We start from the raw sequence: 6114 nt of genomic DNA, 5'->3' as shown, positions 1-6114 counted from the left end.
GAGCGTGAAGTAACTCACACAAGATTACAGAGCTAGGAAGTGGCAGAGCTTGGATTCAACCCCAGACAACCAGCTTTCAAAAGGCCGTACTCTCAGTCCTTCTGTTATAACTGTCTCTGAAGAAGCATTTGCTAATGCACTGATGTTTACTTTTTACTTGTGTGTTTTTCCTACCAGACCATGAATAAATTGATAGTTAGAACTCAGCCCCAAGAATAATGCCCAGCTCTTAGTCCATTCTCAGTAAATGATTATCAAATGAATGCATGTCTGCCACGAGCAAATCTAGGTGAAATGAAGGGTCTCATTCAGTGCTTAGCATCAGGTAAGTGATTAAAATCTTAGTTCCCCCGCCCTCCCTTCCTCCCCAACTCCCAGAGTTAGACTCTCCTAGCCTGCTGCTGAATTCGAAGTAACTAGAAGATTTATAGGGGAAAGGGAGGTCACCTTCATAATGTATCAAAAAAGAAATTAAGAAAACAAAGTCTTTTAATTTGTTAGCGGAAGATGAAAAAGAGTAACTTTGGTGAGTTCTGAAGAAAAACACATGGAAGCAAGCAACCTGCAAAGTAATAAATTTCCTCCCTCCAACATAAAAATGATGGCCCTTGTGCTTTAAAGAAAAGCAATTTGGAAAACTTCTACACATACACATTTTGGGGAAAATGTAGGGAGAAATATGAAGTTAAATGGCTTTAATAAGCACTTCAAAGTCCCGGACCATTAAATCATTTCCACAGCTTTTTGACTATTATCACCACTCAAATGTTGCCAAAACCACTCCTTGAAAGGTTGCAATAAATTTGAAAGGCAAATCAGATTCGGAAATTTTGCATGAAAGAGAACTGTATCTTGTACTTTGGAAACATTTTTCAATGTCAGCACATAGCTGCCTCCTGCCAGAGATGGGCTTGGGAGTGGCGACCTTTGCGGATGACTTCTCTTTGTTAGATTTTTGCCCTACAGGATTTTGGAAGCCTGGTCACAGGAACATTTAAGGATACCAGGTGGTTTTGAAATGCTTGGTTGAGCTGGGTGACTTATCTGGGCCTGACTGTAACACTTGAAAAAAATAATTCTTCCATGAAGAAAGTGAACATTTATACAAGACGGATCAGCCACAGTGTTTTCAGAAGTAACTGTAATGCTCCCGCTGCTGTTGACGAGTTTGATGGAAGAGGATGGTGCTACGGACTGAATGTTTGCGTCTCTCCAAAATTCCTATGTGGAAATCCCAACCCCCAAGGTGATGGCATTAGGAGGTGAGCCTTTGGGAGGTCGTGGTTATGGGAGTGAAGCCCTCATGAATGGGATTAGTGTCCTTATAAAAGAGACTCTAGAGAGCTCCCTTTGACCCTTTACAGCAAAAAGGTAGTCATCTATGAGTCAGGAAGCCATCCTCCCCAGACACTGAATCTGGGGGTGCCTTGATCTTGTGATTCTCAGTCTCCAGACCTGTGAGAAGTAAATATCTGTTGTTTATAAGCCACTCAGTCTATAGTACCTTTTTTGGGGGGTGGGGGAAGAATTAGCCCTGAGCTAACATCCACTGTCAATCTTCCTTGTTTTTTTTTTTTTTTTTTTTTTTTTTGCCGAGGAAGAGTGGCCCTGAACTAACATCCATGCTTGCCTTCCTCTACTTCCTCTACTTTAAATGTGGGATGCCTGTCCCAGCATGGCTTGATAAATGGTACATAGGTCCATGCCCAGGATCTGACCCAGCGAACCCTGGACTGCTGAAACAGAGTGTGCGAACTTAACCCCTATGCCACAAGGCCTGCCCCATGGTACTTTTTATAGCAGCTCAAATGAACTAAGACAGATGATGAGCTTAAGAACAAAGCAAGAGATCATTCTCTACATTTTTTTTAACCCAGTGTCATACTGAATGTCTTTGTGGTTAAAAGTGTTGTGTCACAAGCAAAAGTCATTCAGCCTGTGCAACTTCGGTCTCTAATTCTTTGTTTGTTCCAAGAAGATGCACTCAATATGTTAGTAGATGCTCCAGCAACGTTAGGGTGAGGGCTCTGCTAAATGAATTGGGGGGCATAGTTATAAGCAAAAGGTAGTATTTTATACAGTTAACCACCTGGCATCCACACAAAGGATCTGGGGATGGCGTATGTTGAGTCTCTATTATCAACCCAATGTATAACTTGAAAGTTAGAGAACTGAGTTTACTAACTAGGAGTAGCACAAAGGGAGCAAAAGGGATAGCAAGGAAGCAATATTTGCCACAGCCCAACATCTCCTGTCGAAGAGATGATAGCCAGGTGTACAAGCAACTACGGTTATGCAGCTGGATGCAGAGGGTACAAAAGAAAAGCTACTAATTAATTAGTGGGTTACAGTTACAAATGGTGGCCTCAGCTTACAGCAAGGCTGGCCTTGCACATAGTAGATACTCAAGAAATTTTAAAGATGGATTGCCTGACTAACCAGCCTGATGTACTTGAAAGGAAAAAGCAATAAGGTTTTTGTGTTATTACACTATTAATATAAACCAGAGTGTGACAAAGGAAATCAATGGGTGCAAATTCTAAGTGCAATTAATGCTTCAAAGATTATCATGAAGTGTGATCATATGAAAGTGTCCAGTCATGAATGCATTCTTTTCTTTGCCTTCATCCCTTAGGTGAGCTAATACACTAGCAAGGATAGAGCCTTCACAGCCTTCATGAACACAGGTTGAACAGCAGGTGGCAGCAAAGGATACTAGAAGAGAAACTGACGTCCACAAGTATATTTGGGAGAATTCTAGAAAACGTCTTATTTTGACGGGCTGCAGGTGGAGAAGGTAATTGCTTTCTTACCTCAGAGTAAAGCACAGGATGTAAAAAAGAAAGCTATAGGGAAGGTTGATCATGACAACTCCGTTTAAATGCTTTTCTGTCATTTTAATCACTTTTTGAGTAAATGAGAGGATTGGAAAAGCTTACTGAAAATGCAAGTATCCCACAGCAAAGCCTGACTAATCCTCTTACAAAATGGACATTTACGCTGAAGAGAGATTTTTGTAATAAGACATGACATACAATATTTATTATGAAAATTATCATTCAGATCACTGTGGAAATATGCCAGTTGGAAGGTGATTTGTCTCTTGGCTCAGAAAAAATATTAATGGAAGGACATTAATATCCTTCAACGAAAGAATATAAGTAAAGAAAACATTAATGCATCATTAGGCATAGATGGGTTCCTTGAGAATGTGACAATGGCATGAGAAAAAAGAGATAGCACAGAGCCCCTGGATCTTTTAAAAAGTGTCCAAAAATAGGAATGATGAAAATATTACAAAGAAAAGAATGTGCATTAATTTGGTGGAGGGGGAGTTTAGTGGGAAGAGAGAAATGTGACACTCTGTGAATATTTATAACACAGGGGATCAAAAAGCAAGAGACAATTCGACATTGAGATCAGCTTCCAGGTTCCTGAGATAAAAAGTGAGGACCCTAGTAGAGCAGTTTTTGCAGAAGACTACACTGTACTATGATATTATTCATTTTAGGTGGTGTCCAACTAGACTGGTGAGTGATGGATGGGGTTGAGTGCTTCCCAAGATATTTAAAATAATTGATAGAAGGAAAGGCACATAGTAGAATGATTTTAGGTTATGGCATCATACCTATTGAGTTCCAAACACCATTCCAGCCCTAGAATGACTATCTGATGTTGTCCACATTATGAGATTCCCTGAGTCACGGTTTCTTGAATGTGAAGCAAGCATGTAAGAATACCACCCCCTCACCAGGACGGGGGAGGATTAAACAAGACAATGTATCAAAATCCTTTCCCTATGTAAATTATTTCTTAATTAATTTTATTTCTTTTCCCTCTTCAGGAACATTCCCAAAGCTGTTGAGGTATTTTGAGGAATGTCTCCAAAACTTCTCCCTCCCCAACAGCCTCATTGTGGGAAACTCCTAATTATAAAGTTCTACCCTTAAATGAAGACAAAAATCCCTCAGAGGATCCGCTCAGTATAACCAAGGGTAGATGCCAACAATGGAACACAGCAGATGAAGTAAAGATGGCCACTCTGCAGCTCCCGGTTGGCCTCCGTTCTCTGTTCTAGCCACAAAGACTAGCTGGTTAATTTTATCTGAATTCAATTTCATATTCCTGAGAGAGGCTTTGAGTTCTCTGTGAATCCTTGAAAAAGAGATTCATCCCTTTCCAGACAGTTGTGGGGAGTGGAGGTAGGAGTAACTGGGGTCAGATTGGGTTCCAGAGTGAAAACATGGCTGCCTACGTTCAGGTCTGTGGCTGGAGGCAGAGATCTCAGAGCAGGGTGCACCACGTAGACCATTACCCCCAAATGTGTATACTGTTAGCACCGCTATTGCTTCACACACCCTTGTACACACTCACACTCTCTTCTTTATTCTCTCTTATATTATCAGATACCTTACTTTAAGAAGCAAATTATTTATAGACTTGTTATTTTGATTAAATATTATAGATGAGATTTTTTTTTTAAGTAACCGTGAAAAATAACATGTTTTTGAACCAACTTGCCAAGGATACTGTGAATATCTTAAATATCAGCAGACTTCAAAGCAAGTCCCTTGATCCAACTAGTACTTATTTACTGGAAAAAAATTCACAAGGCTGGGAAGCATAACACAGATAAGCCAGTTCTGAAGTTGCTGTCATGAATGAGGTATGGGGTGTGAACAATTTTAGTGCTGTGTCTTTGAAATGTTCGTTCTTATGGTAACCTTAAAAAAAATACCTCTTAGGATGAAAAAATATATATTTTATATAGTTTATATTTTATTTTACTACTTAAAATATCTTAATGTGAATGTTAATGTAGCTACTGATAGACTAAATGCAATATTATGTTGTGATCCTTGGTGATAATGGATGAAGTAAAAACCTCACCTTCTGTTGCTGTTGACAGTTTTTTCTATTTCCTTTGATAGACTCATCTCTAATTGCTTCCTCCCGACACAACCATCTGCTGATATTAATAATCACCAGATTCCTCTGCTAAAGTTTCTGAGGCGGTGACACTGAGCTTGAGTATTAAAACTCAGAAAAAGTTTCAAAGATTTTATGCTGAGGCCCCTTAAGGGGACAGTCACAATTCTCTGCTCAGCTCTTAGCCAGGGGCCAAAAATTCAGCTCTTTATTCCTTCCTTTATATCAATTCATTTATGGAGCCATTACAAAACTGTCAAAGATGCTGTCCCTGATTATAGGATTAGGGATGAGGTTGGGTGAATGGGGGTAATAACAAATTGTCTAATTTTATTTTAGTGTGTTAAAGGAAGGGGTATATTTCCTATATTTATATGGGGAAAAGCCACATTTCAAAAACCTGGATTGACAACAATAATTGTCCTTTAGGAGAATGAATAGAACAAATAATGACACAGGTATCTGCAACCTTTCCAAGAACATTATCCTGAGTTTTTTCTAGTTGTGCTTTAGGTTTATAAATTTACTAAGTCTAGAAAGTGCCTTAAAATTATCTGATGAAATTACTCCACTTATCAAAGAGGAAATGGAGACACAGTTTGATTAAAAGATTGGCCCCAAATGAAACAGCAACGTACTGCAGTGTGGGAACTAGAATCCAATCTGTAGCTTTGAATAAACTGCTATTTTTAGCCCTTCTCACAATTATGATTTTATATTAACAGTATTTTCATCATTATTGAAGTTCTCGCTACATATGTTTACCCCAAGAAAGGAAGGAAGAAAACAAGAACTTAGTCTTAAAAATCTTAAACTACTTCAAGATTCATCCGTGGAAAGATGCCTGAGTCCCACCTAAAACCAATGAATCGGAATGTCAGAATCCCTAAAGGTGGAGCCGGGCGCGCGCGCGCGCGCGAATATATTAAACTCCCCAGGTGTCTCTAGTATGAGCCACAGTTGAGAACCATTTTCCTAGAGCCTCAGCCACAGCCCTATCCCACTCCAGTCCACTAAGGGACAGCATCAGACCGCTGAAACTCAGGCGGGCCTCAAAGGCGTCTCTTCCCCTCTAGTTGCACTAGGGGGCGCTCCGGCACCGGGTTTACTCCTTGGCCACCTCTCCTTCCCCAAACCGAGACAGCACAGCGGAAAAGGCATTCATTTGGAAGCCGACAGAGAGGG

The 6114-nt window shown here is 40.0% G+C and overlaps 1 long non-coding RNA gene across 1 annotated transcript; it reads left to right on the top strand.

Annotated features, from left to right (window-relative positions):
* The first annotated feature begins 766 nt into the window (after window positions 1-766).
* LOC138919865 (uncharacterized) lies at window positions 767-5020 on the top strand. The gene is made up of 3 exons (XR_011430414.1): window positions 767-1262; window positions 2636-2797; window positions 3845-5020. It is a non-coding gene; the product is annotated as an uncharacterized lncRNA (long non-coding RNA).
* Window positions 5021-6114: the final 1094 nt, after the last annotated feature.

Source organism: Equus caballus, chromosome 21 (genome assembly GCF_041296265.1).
Source record: "Equus caballus isolate H_3958 breed thoroughbred chromosome 21, TB-T2T, whole genome shotgun sequence".
Lineage (NCBI taxonomy): Eukaryota > Metazoa > Chordata > Mammalia > Perissodactyla > Equidae > Equus > Equus caballus.
Note: the sequence above shows the minus strand (reverse complement) of the source record. Positions and strands in the feature narration are given on the sequence as shown.